This window comes from Martes martes (genome assembly GCF_963455335.1).
Source record: "Martes martes genome assembly, chromosome: 11".
NCBI classification, from domain to species: Eukaryota; Metazoa; Chordata; class Mammalia; order Carnivora; family Mustelidae; genus Martes; species Martes martes.
Window position 1 is genome coordinate 27,496,113 of NC_137899.1, and position 17,690 is coordinate 27,513,802.

General features: G+C 39.0%; 1 protein-coding gene across 1 annotated transcript in view; it reads left to right on the top strand.

Annotated features, from left to right (window-relative positions):
• The window catches only part of CD36 (CD36 molecule (CD36 blood group)), an 81,260-nt gene that overhangs the window by 18,822 nt on the left and 44,748 nt on the right, over window positions 1-17,690 (top strand). The window lies entirely within an intron of this gene.

The following is a 17,690-nucleotide window of genomic DNA, read 5'->3' on the forward strand; positions in this document are numbered from 1 at the left end:
CCAGGCATAGTTCGTTCATATACCTTTTTTCAATCATGCCAGTTACAGTGCTAAATGCTTTGTGTAAGGACCTAGTTTTATTTTCTGAGAATCCTACTTCCTTCTACTTGGATCTCAGAGTTCTGCAAATATATTCTTAGAACTCCATGTGATTGTTTCCTACAACTTAGTTTTTCTAATAGGATATAATGTTGTTGGGTCATATTAATCCAGCTAGTTTTGTCCCTCCCATGCTCGTCATTTGAACTGCAAAATAGGAAGCTGCAAATTGGGGAAGGGCCCTAAGTGGAGGCAAGAAAGGAACTTTATGTGACTATTCAGTTTTTGTTTTTTGAAGATGTATTTATATGACAGAAAGAGAGAGTGTACAAGCAGGGGGGTGGGGGAGGGAGAAACAAGCTCCCTGTTGAGCAGGGAGCCTGATGTGGGGGCTGGATCCCTGGACCCTGGGATCATGACCTGAGTCAAAGGCAGAAACTCAACCAACTGAGCCCCACAGGTGCCCCTGTTTCTTTTTTTAATATGAGAGAGAGAGAAAGAGCATGAGCGAGGAGAGGGGCAGAGGGAGAAGAAGAGGGAGAATCTGAAGCAGAGTCCACACTGAGTGTGGAGCCCCAAGGAGCCCCACATGGGGCTTGATCTCATGACCCTGAGATCATGAGCTGAGCCAAAACCGAGAGTCAGATGCTTAAGGGACTGAGCCACCCAGTCATCCCAACTCTTCAGTTTTAATAAAGATCTGGAAAGCAGTCATCATCAGCCTGAAACATTTTTCATTCTCAACATTATCCTAAGGCAGATAAAAGATCATTAAGCTTGGACTGAAGTGGGAACACAGCAGCTTAGATGTGAAGGAATCCCAGAGAGTTACTGTGGTCTGCCTTGCCAAAGACCCATTGACTAAGCTTCCTCCCCTTCCTCCCCTCAAGTGAGTAGGACACTCTCAGAGCTGAGGTGTGGCTCAGAGAAAACAGCCTTGGAAAACACTGTGTCCTTCATGGCGCCAGAGCCATGGTGTATCCGTGGTGTATCCTGGACTCTGTGTGACGTATAGGCAGCTGTGTTTAGAAGCACATTCATGAAGACCCTGGGACCCTAACAGTGTGCTCAGGGTTCTAGAAGGTTGTGCAAGTAAGCAGAAGAACAACCATCATCTGCCAAGCGCTCATGGCCCGGAAAAGCCGTAGCCACCATTCAGAGCAGATTCTGTGTTCCCATCTCTTCCTCTGAATCTAACCCCTACTGAGAAACCTATTGTTGAGAGTTTAAACCAGAAATGACTGAGAAATGTTCAAAAAAAGGGAGGGGGGGAGTTTCTTGAAAGTGCCAATATGAAATATGCTGGACCAGATCGAACGAAGACTTGAAATGAAAAATAAAATATAGAAAAGAAGAAATTCATTTTTGCACACCTGAGTCAGTGACTCTGAAGCTCATTTCCATTTCAGTGATAAACAGCTATTCCCAAAGTCACCAACTGTGACAGCCAGAACAAATGGAAAAGTCTTTGAGGTTTACCAGGCCTGCTTCCCTTTGGTGTGCAGAAGTGAATTTTCTATTCCACATTCCCTTTGTCAGGATAGACTGTTCTCTTTCCTGGAGGGATGGAAACTTCGACTGGATTTTTATTTTATTTTTTAATTTTTTAAAGATTTTATTTATTTATTTGACAGAGATCACAAGTAGGCAGAGAGAGAGGGAGAAGAAGCAGGCTCCCCGCTGAGCAGAGAGCCCAATGTGAGGCTCCACCCCAGGACCCTGGGATCATGACCTGAGCTGAAGGCCGAGACTTTAACCCACTGAGCCACCCAGGCACCTTGGATTTTTATTTTAAACTTTGATTTTATTTTGAAACCTTAACATGGAACATTTTTTCCCTTTAAAGCAATACACACCCTTCTAGGTGATGGGAGATCCTGTGGCATTTCTATGGTCTCTGGTTCAAGTTGATGGCACACATACACACATGCATAAGCAATTTGGTCAAATAACTGGTTTCAAGATGGTAAAACAGCACAGTGTTCTGTAGTGGCTGCTTCTGAGAAAAGGTAGCATTTCGGAAGCTGATCATTATTTCCTAATAAGTATTGTTTGACAAGTGCGTTGGTGTTCCTCCATACTTTGGCCTACTTTTCTTGGAGCAGTCTGTTGCTTGTAGACGGAAGCACCCCCATCGGTGCGGCCGGGGCTCAGCCCTCTTAGACCTTGAGCCAGAGACTTAATCTGTGTCAGTCCTTTTGCCCCTCAGTACTTGGGTACTTTGGCCATTTCTAATACTGGAAAAACAATAACCTTTCAGATGGTTGTGAGATATAGTAAGACCCCTATCAAGTTCGTGGAATGGTGTCTGGTCTGTAATGAACACCCTCAGGGTTAACATGACACAGTTTGGGTTTTTCAAAAAGAAAATGTGCTTCTAATAAGATGACCCTTTCACAAATGAAATACAATGTGATCCTACAAGAAATAAAAATGGTGATGTGATTAGTTAAAAAGTCAACTGACTGCGCGATAAGACTGTCAACCCGGCCTGCAATTAGATTCTGGAGATAACTGCAGTGACTTTTGAAATTACTCATGAGGCAAAACTTTGGTTTTACTTAATCTTAAGGCTGAAGGGGCAGGAGGTGCCATTGAGGTGGTAGACAACTAGACTAAAATAATTATTTGCCCAGTTGTCTCATTCTAGAAGCTTGCCCATATATCCGAACATTTATCCGTGAGTTTAAACTTGGAAGCTTGGTGATGTTTGGAGAGAAGAGAAATCCAGTCCCTGCCTCCGGGGACTTTGGGAGTTACCTCTTTGATAGAGGACAAAGCAAGACTTGACTTTTGATTACCTAATCCCGTTGAGCAATAAAGAGGGAGAGACTCCAGGATAAACTGCCTGACAGAGGTCACAGGGAGGATTGCGTGCTGAGAGAGTGCCCTGTCCTCACATTGTCTCTTTGTCTTGTTAGGAAAGCCTCGAAGTAAATGATTATGAGCAGAGACCATTATATTTGGGTGGCACCTGTAGGAGTAGATTTTAAAATGAGTGATCTGGAATTGGGAAAAGACTTTTAAAGTGAGGGAAATAGAGGCGATTAGGGGACAGTCAGCACTTCTAGAAAGCCAACTTTCTGACCTAAGGCTGCAGTGTAGGCTATGCATATTTTAAGAATGTTTTATGGTGAAAAATAGAACTAATAAATTTTTCTTTAAGAATTTTTCCTCTGTGCTTCCAAATGGAAACAAATTTCACCCCTCACTCATGCATTTAATTTCTTTAAACAAGAATGCATTGCTTAAGTTTCTATCTTTTGTGAATTAGTATTTGTACAACCTCAGGTTTCTTGTTTCCTGAGGCATATGAATGTTTGCTTTCTCTAATACCTAACATTCACAGTAAGATGATAGTTTTAGCCATAACAAGAGATATATAAATACATGAATATCTTCTTAAAATTTACTTAATACAAAAGGAAATCTATAACAGTCATAAGCATGTACATTTTGATATGTTTAGCCTGACTAGTTTTAGTTTTAAAAATCATTATAGTGTTTTGAAAGTTATAGATACACCTTTACTTTTCATCTTCATTATTTTCAAATTAAATTGGTATGATTTGGGGGCGCCTGGGTGGCTCAGTGGGTTAAAGCCTCTGCCTTCAGCTCAGGTCATGATCCCAGGGTCTCAGGCCCCTCTGCTTAGCGGGGAGCCTGCTTCCTCCTCTCTCCTCCTGCTTCCTCCTCTTCTCTCTCTCTGCCTGCCTCTCCACCGACTTGTGATCTGTATCTGTCAAATAAATAAATAAAATCTTTAAAAAAAAAAAAAAAAGAAAAAATTGGTATTTTTTAGAGCAGTCAACATATTTGTACTCATTTTCTAAATTTAAATGACCTTTCATTATCTGTGAAGGTACCAAACAACCAATGATGTTCATAAAATGCATCCAGTATTTTCTGTTTTGTTGTTTTTCTTTCTTTTTTTTTTTTTCCTCAGCACTAAGTAAACTTCTTTTGTGTTTTTGTGTTTCGAAGTAGAATTTTTAGTTCTTTCCTGGACTGACTTATGCAAAGTTATAACTCACAGCAACTTAATACAAATTGCTTTTGAATTTTAAGATGAAACCACATTTTGACCTAACAGTGCCTGAACTTAGCAGACACTCAGCTGGAAATTAATTTCCTCTAATCTTGTTCATTTTGATATTGCCACAACAATTTTTTACATTTTCTTCCTTGAAGTCACTAGCTTTCTGGTAGAAATTGCTATATCTTTCTGAAGATGGAGAAATATCTGTCTTTCACCCTTCTCTGAGTTGGCCAATACATGGTAATTGGTGTGTGATTCATGTGCCTATGGAAGGAACTGGAAATAGTTCCTCTGTGAAGCTTGGCATCTCTCCTTCTGAAACCTCCCCCCTCTGCAAGTCACCCACTGCACCATAAACTTTTCATCAGACCACCTGTTGTCCTAGTATAGTAATTTTTCTGTATGTCTGTCTCACTCCATGAAGCTAAGGTTTTATTTTATTTACTTTCATAATGTCTGCACCCAGAAATACCCAGTGCCAAGAAGAATAGATTTTTAAGACCACAAATTTATTCACTTTTATTTAACTATAATCTCTACATAAAAGTAATGAAAATAATTCTAAAACCTCAAAGTACCATAGCAAAATGCATATGCTGAGAGCTTTATTTTGACAAAAGGTAAAGATTTAGATCTTGGCAAGGGAATGGTTTTATGTAACCATATATACTTACGTTTTTCTACTAATCTTTGATATTACTTGTCACTTAGATGCATAAACTCAAGGTCATACATTTCATACTAATACTGAAAATCTTAGCATTTGTCTAACTTTCCTAGTTTTCCCTGTGTTAGTTATCTTCTCTGTAAAAATGTAGCTAATAACACTTAATTACAGAATTTCTTGTGGACTTGAATAATGACACATGGAAGCATTTAGCATGATGCCTGGCCCATGGTATAGTGTTTACAAATATTTGTCTTCTCCCTTGCCCTTTCCTAGAATTTTCTCATTGTCCCATGTGAAAGGGAAGAACTAGAATATATTAATCAAATAGAAATTGTTCTTTTCATGTTTAGTAATTTAAGTAACTTTTAAAATGTTTAAAGATTTAAAATCAAATTTGAAAAGTCAAAAAACCAAGAACCAGAATAGTTTCAAAACTTTAGTAACAGGGGCTAGCATATGGGAATCAAAAAAAAGGGGTAAATTATTCTAATTATCCAGGAACTGAATATTAAATTAACATTGCTGAAGAAGAACAAAAAATAACAGAATGCACACAAAATTAAAGCATTGCCTTAGCAAATTATCAAGGTAGAACCTGGAAGAAGATATGTGAAAAAGAGGTAAAAATTGGAGAAAATAAACACATAAGGAGAAAAAGCAGTATTCTGGTTGAGGTTTTTGTTTTGTTCTATTTCATTTTGTTTTGGGTTTTTTTGGTTTTGTTTTTTGAAAACGGTTAGGACAATGTAGAACAAGCATTTCTGGCTCTCTGTGTCTTTGTAACCTCTTCTGTTAAATGATCAGGACCAGATGATTCTTAAGATTCCTTCAATTTCTGCAGTGTAAAGGTCATGAACAGAGAGAAGAAATGTGTCATACACAGAAGTGGGCGAAAGGTCTTTGAACGAAGAGTCACAGCTATTTATATCTGAATACATGTGGATGTTCTGGGAACCCAGGAAACTTTGTGGTCTTCTACCCTAGACGATTTATGTAGAATTGCCCTTTGTGTGTGAGCTATATCCTTAGAATGAGAGCTCCTTGCAGGTAGGTGTTGCTCAAGGATCCAAGCCAATTTGAGCATCCACTGTTATCAGGTAATTTTAGTAAATAGTGGTAGCCTTCAATAACTAACAGCAGGGAGAGCTACAGATCTCCTGCCCACAACAGACAAAGGGAAAGCTCTCTTAGATCGACTTCTGACCGAAACAGATGAGTAGCAAGCAGGAACTCAACCTAGTGCTCATGCTCCGGGAAGCCCTCACGCTCTGTAGGCCCAGTACGTCTTACATGGACGAATCAGAGGCATACGCTTAACATGCTCACAATGGAATTCAGCTAACCACCCAGTCCCAGGCAGATAACCAGGAATGCCCCGAAATCAAAAGCTAGACCATGGGTCATTTCTCAGCTGAGCCTTATGCAACCAGGCTTGGTGGGTATAAAGAGCCTATAATGTAAGAGGAGGGAGTTAGCCATATGTCTAGCCAACTCATAAATCTTTCATTTCACCACTGAAAACCTTATAATTTTCAGTGGACATTTTTTAGGGACATTTTCCGATTTTAGGAGATAAAGATAACGAAATTATAGACTTTGGTTACATGCTAAATAGCTCGACAATGAGCATTCATAGCCCGGATGGCAGCCCATTTAGTGAAGGTAGCTTAAAAATGCTTTGTGCTCGCAGGCTGTATTTTCTATGGAAGTATTTGCAGTACTTTACAGAAAACCTCACGATAGGAGTCATGCTTTCTTCCTTTTTGTGACGGACTTCTGGGCACCTCATGGCCACATGATAAATCTTTATGGAGCACGTGTATGGATAAGGACTCATGTCATCAACAGTCGTACCCAGGGAACTATTGCCTAAATGATGTGGGGAAAATCAGCTTTCATTTTGTCCAATTTAGCATATACTATATTGGCTTGATTTGGTTTTGGAGTGTCTTTGTTTCAATTTTTTATTCTGATGAGTTGCATATATAATAATATGCCCACCAAATATTGCTTTCCTGATTCTCTTCTATGGCCAAAGAATGTCATGATTCTTGTAGACCTGAATTTGCTCATTTTGTGAGGCCCTACACCAGAAACCTCTTCTCTCTAGCTTTCACAAACTAGAAGAGTCATTGATGCCTTGTTTCTTATCCTAAAGACAAGCGTGCATGTTGTTATATGGTTCCTAGGAGGACTGCAGAGTCCTGTAACAAAGACACAGGATGAAAAGAGTCTAGGGAGTTGCCTTGAGAAAATAGGTAGGAAGATCCCTGGAGAGGGACCTGCTTCTGTGTTCTTTTAAACGTCACAGAGTAATTGTTTCTTTCTCTCTCTCTCTCTCTTTTTTTTTTTTTAAGGGAAAGAACCAGAGTGAGGAGCAGCTCACTTTCTTGCTGGGGAGGTTGGTAAACACTGGCGGCAGGGTTTACTGTGGCTTAGGAATCCCACTGCCTCAGTGGAGTGTCACTCAAAATTCCACAGCCATTCTTGGATACTTGGAGGTGGGGCTGACTGATGTACAGCAGTGACTTGACCCAGAACTTGGGCCAGACTCAACCACAGTTATCAGTGTTAATTCTGTTGTCTTCCAACCAGCATCTTGCAAGTGAGTTAACATTGGCGGCCCTGGGTTTTTTCACCGGACTTCGAACTGGTAACTACGCTTATGTAATCACTGTGAAGTTTTCTAGCTTAACAACGTAGCACTCAAGACTGGTGCCTGCAACACTCAGATCTCTACGTTGATCTGGTTGTTGCTTTCTTCTTGTCCACTGTAAGCTCTACTTGTATTTTTTCTCTTCTCTCAGTGAGTGTTTGAGACCTGGACCTACAGGCAGCCTAACCGAAGCTTTTAGATAAGAAGTTATATGTAAAAGAAAATGGAAAGAGTTGGTCAGGGGTAGTAACTTTGCTGTGATCTTGTCAGTGAGAAGTACGATACTAAGTGATAAGAGGTTATTCAGAGATATTTGAAAGTCTCCAGACCCTCCAATGTACAAGTGCTTATACACACACAGCAACGGAGGAATATCTTAATAGAGCAACAACATATAAAAGGGCAAATTCATGCACTGTTGTCTTTTACTCTTAAGAATACCTATGCCCAGGAAGACTGTTGCAGAGGGTCATTTCTTATGTGAAGAGGCAGTTACAATATCATTACACAAGTTTTGAACTCTCCAGTATTAAGATTGTAAGGCAGAGTTGTTCTCTTCCCAGTCTTGGAGAAAGCAGCTGCTCTCTTCCCCACTTACAGTCAGCAGTAATCCCTGGAGGTCATGGGCGGAGTTTGTCCTGCGGACATTCCTGGTGTGGCTCAAGTCAACAGCTGGCTCCTGTGACTTGTTTGAGAGGTGACTTTGCAACTTTATTTTTTTATACTCAGGTGAGAGAACTTGGTCATTGTATGGTGATTACCAAATCTTGGATTCAAAGGCTAAGAAGATATAGGAATTAACATTAAAAAATTAGCCATTCCATTAAAGGCAGTTTTCAAGTTGCACATCATTCCTACACTGTTTCTGATGGTAAGAACCAGCCACATGGAATGATGATAGGAGGCATCAAAGACCAGATACTAGCATTTAGTAACATTTTTACAGATTTCAGACATAGCCATTTTACTGGTCACATACAACCACTTCTAGTCATGGCATTTTATTTTGACCTGCATTGTGATACAGTGTTCTGCAGGAACGAACGATATCTGTATCCCTTAACTTAAATTATCTTAAATAGTTGGAAAGTAAACCTTGTGAATTACAAGACAGCTTTCAGTTCACATCTCTGGGTATTGTGTGAAGACAGGGGACCGAGGAGAGAGTGTTTGATGGAGATAGGGACAGGAAATGCTAGTAGAACCTCATTCAAAGAATCATTCGTGACCTTGCTTGTACCTCAGATCTATACAATTCTGTTTGACATCTGGGTGGTTAATATTACTTAAGCATTCTGGACATGCTGTAATTAAACATTTCAGTACCAGATTACAGGCCATTACATATGTTACCTAAATGTAAGCCATTAGAAAACAAACAAAAAATTGAAATAATGTGCTGTGAGGTAATGCGACTAAACAGATAAAGTTTTTCTACTAAAGGGTCAGGATTTTTTGAATGCCAGCATTATGCAGATGACTTTGTCTTTAGACAGTTGGAATATGAATATATATATATATATACATATATATATATATATATGATCAGAGTGTTAAGTGGATGATATCAGGTACAGAAAATGATCAATACCAAGTATGGGTTGGGCAGAAAAATATTTGTTGAATGAATATTTCTCTGCCCAACCCATACTTGGTACTGATCATTTTCTGTACCTGATATCATCCACTTAACACTGTGATCATCAATTCCATATACATACATATGGATACGGATATATATATGGATATGGATATGGATATACATATATATAAATAATAGTATATATATACACACATGTGTGTATATATATATATATATATATAATCAAATACTATTATTTAATAAGTTAAATGGGTATCAGCACAGGAGCATTTTATAGGAGGTCTACTGGGTCATCAGGGAATCCCGCACTGAATTTGATACCACGGGTTTTTGTATTTCTCCCTTAAGGATGATGAAAGATCAGTGAATTCCTAAGTATCTGAAGTCTGCGGAGTCTTAGGTTGCTTAGAGACTGAGTGACTATGGGCTTGCTATGGTAACCCAGTTTATCAGTGAATGCAGAGCCAACATAGCTGGCGCGGTGCCACGTCTCCGTACTTCGCTGGTAAGAATATTCAGATCAGGTCCTCTGTTGTAACAGTACTTTTTATTATTTATACAGTCAAGCTAAAAATAAATCACAGACTACCAGATTTCAAAATAGCGACCTATAGTTTATAATGGGTAGAAACTACATGAAAATTAAGCTTACATTTACGGTGTAATTTTAGTTATTTCCAGCATATTATATGTGTTGGTTATTATTCCATTGCCTACCTTGCTTTTATACAAATGATTTTCATTAAATTAAAAGCATGAGAAAGCAGGACTAGTAAAGTATTTAATCTATGTGATAATAAAAAGGTTCTGTAAATTTGACTTAGATTAATTGTTCCATGCAAATGATCTGTAAATATATCTATGTATGTTATGTTAAACATTTTAGCAATATTTTCATTTTATATTAACTATTTGCATATAATGAATGTGTTTTACACAAATTTTTTATTTTTAAATCTTATGCTTTAAGTGATATACCATGTCATCTGACACACAAATGTATTAGATAATTTATTTGGAAAGCACATTTTTGCAATAATGGAAAAGACCTTAGAGACCTACTCTCATCCTCAGTTTGAATATTTGCTCCCTGTAGTACCTTTGCAACTATTTTGTCCTTTCTGCTTTTAGACATGGTTTCAGATTTTAATGACATCTTTTCATACTTTTTGTATATTCATGCTCTATTTGACTGTAATCTCTGCTCCTCTCTGTAGGTGGGTGTCGTATCGCTCTCCTCTCCCTGTTGATCCCACCTTCCCCGTGTTTATTCCAGTCCCTAGCAGAGCTGGAGCCCGCAGCCTCTCCTGAGGAAAGAATGCTACCAGGTTCTACCTGCTGTCCTTCTCTCCTGGGTTTTGGCATTTATGCATTTTGTTTTGATATTTAAGAGTTCATTGTATTAAAGGTTCTCCTGAGAGCAAAAAAAAAAATCAGTGTGACTCAGGTTTTCATGGGACAAGGAAGGATACATTTGGTGATATTTCCAGTTTGTTCTTTGTACTTTGTTCATTTTGACAGAATTCTGAAACTGATCAGCGTTTTGGATCCTCCAGCATGTCTTTTCAGCTGGGTGATGCCCAACTTAATGATAGTATGTCTCATCTCATGGATGGAAAGAAGTAAAAGATAGAACTTAGGCCATTTTTCTTGAACCAACTGCTATCAGAACAGAAAAGCCACTTCCCAGGGGTGCTTGTTTAAGGCTCCAATGACTGCGCCATACCAACTCTCTTGCCAAAGGTGCATTTTGAAGTCAGATAAAGGCCCACTGGTTTTTAACAAAATAAGTGAGCAGTCCAGAACAAATCTTCTAGACAATCCAGAGGAGTCAAACTATTAGCAAGGGATTACCTAAATTAGTTTGTAAAAAGATAGATCGGCATGTAAAAAGTTAGACGGTAGACTATAATATTTGGAAAACTTGGAAAAAATTCTAATAGGCAAAATAATATAACACACTGGGGCACCTGGGTGTCTCAGTGTGTTAAGCCTCTGCCTTTGGCTCAGGTCATGATCCCAGGGTCCTGGGATGGAGCCCCTCATCGGGCTCTCTGCTCAGCGGGGAGCCTGCTTCCCCCTCTCTCTCTCTGCCTGCCTCTCTGCTTACTTGTGATCTCTCTCTCTCTGCCAAATAAATAAATAAAATCTTTAAAAAAAACATTCAATCACTTATTAATGGTCTACATCTAATATTGAATCATGTTTTTTTAACAAATTTGGAAATCTTCATTTTTTTTTTAAAGATTTATTGTAGAGAGCGCATATGCGCACACACAAGTGGGGGAGGACCAGAGGTAGAGAGAAGGGGGAGAGAAGCAGACTCCCCACTGAGTGCAGAGCTCATCACAGGGCTCAGTCCCTTCACCCGGAGATCATGACCTGAGCCCAATTAAGAGCTGGATACCCAAACAAGTGAACCACTCAGGTGACTTTAATAAATGTCTCTTGCTTGCTGTGGACCCATAAACACAATTGGTATATTAGATTCATTTAAAACACTTGCAAAGATCTTATTATATAGGACCATGTCCTTCATCCTTGCATTGCAGTTCTCAGTAAATATCTGTGAAATGATAGAAGTAAAGTCCTTCGTAAGAATATTGTCTCATGTGGAAGAATGAGACTGTTGGTTCAATATGTGCAGATTTTTGCTGAAAGCAGATCACAACTGTACTTTGTTTGATTTCATGCCTGGTGTCTACTGAATATATATATTATTAATATATAATTATTAATATATATAATTATTTATATACATATATATATATATATAAAAGCACACCTGGAAAATAAGCAGTCTTTTTTTTTTTAATTAACATGTAATGTATTATTTGCTTACGGGGTACAGGTTTGTGAATCAACAGTCGTACACAATTCATAGCACTCACCATAGCGCATACCCTCCCTAGTGTCCATCACCCAGTCACCCTATCCCTAACCCCCCACCCACCAGCAACTCTCAGTTTGTTTCCTGAGATTAAGAGTCTCTTATGGTTTGTCTCTCTCCCCAGTCCCATCTTGTTTCATTTTTTCCCTCTCTAACCCCCACAACCACCCTACCCTTCCTCTCAGATTACTTATATCAGAGAGATCATATGATAATTGTCTTTTTCTGCTTGACTTATTTGGCTTTGGCTTAGCATCATACCCTCTAGTTCCATCCATGCCGTTGCAAATAGCAAGAGTTTGGGGTTTTTTATGGCTGCATAGTATTGCATTGTATGTATATACCACATCTTCTTTATCCATTCTTCTGTTAAGGGACATCTGGTTTCTTTCCATAGTTTGGCTATTATGGACATTGCTGCTATAAGCATTTGGGTGCATGTGCCCCTTTGGAAAAGTACATTTGTATCTTTAGGGTAAAGACCTAGTAGTACGATTGCTGGTTTGTCGGGTAACTCTATTTTCAGCTTTCTGAGGAACCTCTGTACTGTTTTCCAGAGTGGCTACACCAGCTTGCATTCCCACCAACAGTGCGGGAGGGTTCCCCTTATCCTCGCCAACATCTGTTGTTTCCTGACTGGTTAATTTGAGCCATTCTGACTGGTGCAAAGTGGTATCTCACTGTGGTTTTGATTTGTATTTCCCTGATACTGAGTGATGTGGAGCACTTTTTCATGTGTCTGTTGGCCATCTGGATGTCTTCTTTGCAGAAATGTCTGTCCATGTCTTCTACCCGTTTCTTGATTGGATTATTTGCTCTTTGGGTGTTGAGTTTGATAAGCTCTTTATAGATTTTGTATACTAGCCCTTTTTTTGGTATGTCATTTGTGAATATCTTCTCCTATTCTGTCAGCCGTCTTTTGGTTTTGTTGACTGTTTCCTTTGCTGTGCAAAAGACAAGCAGTCCTTTTAAACTTGATGTCCGATAACCTGGTACTTCCTCTTCTACCAAAGTATTAAACATACCCATGTCTCTTTTTTATCTATGCTGTGATACCTCTCCTATAGGTTTTTCAGTATCTAGTCAAGGCGTATTTGAACACCTATTATGTGACAGGCACTGTTTTAAAATCTGGGATATAATGATAAACACTACTGACACAGTTCCCAGTGAGTACATTATAGGAGCTCCATTGTGATGGGCTCCCTTGCAAGTCATGAATAAACAAATGATGAGTTGAGCTTTTTATAACACCTTTTATGAGTATAACACTAAGGAGTTCTGGAGATACATAGAAGAAAATATAGTCAAATGGTATTTTATATGTGCTTAATATTAATATTTCTGTTGCATGTAGTATAGAAAACCGTATTTCTTGCTTTTCTTGCCTTTTTTTTTTTTTTTTTTTTAAAGGCCTCCTGGTTAAGTCCTATTTCTTGACCACACTTAATGAACCAGAACTTTGGTTAGATATTTTAGTTGCTTAAAATATATGTGACCTGAGGTCCACATTTTACGTAGAATCTCAAGGTATCAGTTTGGGTTCTTTTAACTCAAGCTAGCTGAATCAACACAGGGATTTTTGGCTGTCCACATAACTGAAAACTCCAGTTAGTACTCTTTAGGCATAGTTGGATCCAACTTGCTAGTTCTTTCTCCTTAACTTTTTCTGTTCTTCCCTTTCTTGGAGTGTTGTCTTTGACTTAGACTGACTTTCCTTGAGATTTTGAGAAGTCCTCCAGCAGCATGCATATGTGTTTCCATATTCTTCTACATTGAGGATGGGGATGGGGGAGAGATAATAATAGAAAGAGTGATTCCCATCAATGTTGTGCAATGTTGACCAATGTCTTTGTGAGTCCTGAGGGAAAATGTATGTTCTGGTGACACTCTCCATTCAATTAAAGGAAAGTATTAAATGGAACATTTGTATTTTTAGAGGCAGTGTCTCTAGGTCAAAACCTTTATAAATGAAAACAGGGAGCGGTTTTTGAATTTTCCTTCTGAACTTAATATTTAAGGGCATCCCTAAAAGCTGAGTCAGCCACTCACGGCTTCCATGTCACAAGCTGCTCCTCCCTACATGGGAGGCACTAAGGATCTGAGGGTGTGAAGCTCCTGAAGAAATGTTACTGTCTGTCTTTCCTCTGGGAAGTTCTCAAGCATAATGAAATATCCCTTACAGATCATGATTTAGTCAGTTAAAATGGCTGAATTTCGTCAGATTTATTCATTATGTTTCATCTTTAAAAATCAAAGCCAGTTTCCCAAAACATGTCTTAACACTTATGGACTGGACTTTAAAAAAAAAATTATTCTCAGTTTTAATTTTATTCCCCTAGGATCAGAGGAAGATTGAAAGAGTGACCTATACAATGGTAGACTATTCTAGAAAGAAAAGTTTTCCAAGTAATAAATTTGCACCAAAAGACTTAAAAAGAAAATCAGACAGTATTTTTCCCTTAACCTAGCTGACATGAGCCAGAGAAAGTTTACTAGTAAATAGCACAAATATAATTTAATCTTCATTTTTTGTTTCATGGTTTGAAGAATTTAAATATTTTATACTTCACAGGGTGGTAAATATGAGGTTAAAAGAACAAGTGACAAAATAAGGCAAAGTTTAGGCAAAAATATTTTCTGGTAACATTTGGTATATTGAATTCCCGTTTGGAGGCTGGATGCCTTTCAAAACAGAAATATCTGTTAAGTGGTTAATGTGAGCCTGTTTGTAAAAGGAGTGAAGGGTCAAATGAATTCATGATTTCTGCTGATTTAGGGATAGCCATGCTTCCATAAATGCAACTGCGCTAAGTAATTTGGATGCAACTCCAAATTTATATAACCAAAATCATGGACCCTTTTGACAAAATACTAGAAAAATAAAAATGAAATAACAAATAGGTGCGTAGAAACCAACCAGGGCAAATACATGTAGGGTGACCAAGGAAAAGAAGGAAAAATTAAAAGAGAAGCTTAGGAAAAATAGAAGTCTATGCTGAGACTTATTATAAAAACAATATTTGGGGACATGCCTCTTTTTTTTTAAGATTTTATTTATTTATTTGACAGAGAGAGAGAGAGAGAGAGATCACAAATAGGCAGAGAGGCAGGCGGAGAGAGAGGGGGAAGCAGGCTCCCTGTTGAGCAGAGAGCCCGATATGGGGCTTGACGCCAGAACCCTGGGATCATGACCCGAGCCGAAGGCAGAGGCTTTAACCCACTGAGCCACCCAGGCGCCCCACATGCCTCTTTATAACGTAGGAAATATTTTCATGGTTTCTATTTTTGAAATGAGTTAATTCATGAAATGGTATGGTTTCCATGCTTTCATGGACTTACTTCAGCTCCCAGTATTACCCGAGGTAGCCGCCTTTCCTCCAGCCTACCATGATGACCCAGTTTTCCCTGAGGAGTTGTAGGAAATGAGAGGAAAAACAGGCCTAGCCACATTCTTGGATCATATCCAGGAAATGGTTTTTAGCCCTTGGAATACATGGAGGATGCTGCTCCGAGCCTTGTATCTGTGGCTTGGGAAAACAGTAATATTCTCAGCATTCACTCGGAACAGGAAAGCACTGTGCTGTGAACAGAAGAGCCTCACAGAGTCCAGTGAAACGCCCTCAGATAACAGAAGCACTCCAATTCACATTTGTCTCCTCACCCATGAGCTGGAGGCATGGTAGAGGAGGATAGTTTGCCGGCCTGCATACCACAATGGAGAGACCTCAGGCCCCCACCGCCGGGAAAACAGTTGGGTCCCAGCAGTCCCTGAGGAGAGAGGAAGTCATGAAGCAGAACAAAACCAGCAGGACTGAGAGTCAGGCAAGGCTGACATTCCGTAGCAATTCATATTCTACAAGCCACTGCCGTTTACTTGAATCACACCCTCAGAACAAAAGAGAAGAGTGACCTTCAGGAATCTGAAAGGGATGGTCATGAGAAACAGGTTTTGGGTCCTGGGTTGCTTATTGCAGAGCTAGGACGATGACAGAGACTTGTGCAGAGACAGGATGGATGCTGCCTAAACCCACATAAACCTCCCTAGTACAGTTACCTCTAGGTGATTTCCTTTATCAGTTTTACTCTCAATGCCCCAAAGTGCAACGCAAGCTTTTTTTTTTTTTTTAAGATTTTATTTGAGAGAGAAAGAGACAGATAGTGAGAGAGAACAGGAGTGGGAGGAGAGGGAGAAGGAGCCCAATGCGGGGCTCGATCCCAGACCCCTGGGATCATGACCCTAGCAGAAGGCAGATGCTTAACTGACTGAGCCACCCAGGTGCCCCACAGTGCAGGCTTTAATGCTGCTACTGAAATGTCACAGCCAAAATTCAGTTTCATAGGCAAGTCAAACTTCTTTATGATTCAGAATCAAAGTGTAGCGATTACAGAGGGAAGGTTTTACTCTACCTCTGATGAGCCATGAGCAGATAACCTTGCGATCACAGAGACACATGGAGGCCAATTTCAGGGTTTTGATATTTTAGAATTATTCTGAATTCACCTATCTCTCGACTGTGTCACAGAGTGGTAGTGTATCACTTTTTATTCCGTCTAGGTTCTAATGTTTATGGTATCTGGAATATGCCCGTTGAAATATTTAAAAGACGTGAGCTAAATGATTCATAACATTTCCAGGTCAATATTTGCTTCTGGAAACTTTATCATATATATTTATATAAACAGTCTGTGCATGTGTATATTTTCAGTATTTTTGTTGTTGTTTTCTTACAAACTATTGTACGAGGCTTTATTCAAACTGAAAAATACATCTAGTGTAACATGTTCCCACCTTGAATCCAATGGATTCTTGGAAATCTTAAGAATATATTTCAAGTTCTTCCAAGGAGCACATTGGAAAAGTAGCACTCTCAACTAAACTTGCGTGTCTCTTTGAAGGCAGAAAACTCAGGCTTGTCCAAGAGCAAACCCTTCCTTTAAGCCCACTAAGAACCAGCCTGAATGATGCTGATGATTTGATTTCACTCTAGGATTGATAGACTGTTTTATGTTCCCTTAAACCTTCTAGCAGAGGCGGCTGTGTCACTCAAATGTAGGCTTTGTGCCAAGTGATTCTTTGTAGTGTAAAACTCTTCCACTTCAGACAAACAGAAAAAGAAAGGCAACAGGAGTGTATTTTTTCCTGTGTGGTGATTTTTAAAAATCTATTGTTGTTGTATAACCTGCATCTTAGAAACTTCTTTTCATCTTTAAAGAGACCTAATTAGGTATGCTTCTATGTCTCTGGAAAAGTGTGCGCATACATGTTCGTGCGTGTGTGCATGGGTGTGTGGGTGTGCACATGCATGTACATATAACTCTTACAGGAATCTGATGTCCAAGTGTTGTATATCTTTAAACTTAAGGTAACAGATTGTCCAGTGGCATGGATGTCCATACAATTAAGGTGGCTAGGATGTCTACGAAATGGAACAAAATCACTTTGATTCTCATTATTCAGCTAATTTCTTTGTGTAAATTTTTTTGTTATACCTTTGCCACACTCTTCAATTTTCCCTGATGATTAAACAGTAAAAAAAAAGAAAAACACCAAAAAAAAACCCAAAACCCTGATATCTTTAGCGTTTAAAAGTACCTCATTTTGATCAAGCCATGAGCTAACACGAATGTAACCGGATTTCGCTAACCCTTCTTTATTTTATTTCATTTTTAAGACCCCACTTCAGGGGCTATCTGTATAGTCAGATTACATTTCTTAAGAATCAAATGTGCTTCCCCCTCAGCTCTGTCATTTTTTAAAAATATTTGTCCTGTGAAATTTCGAAATAATAG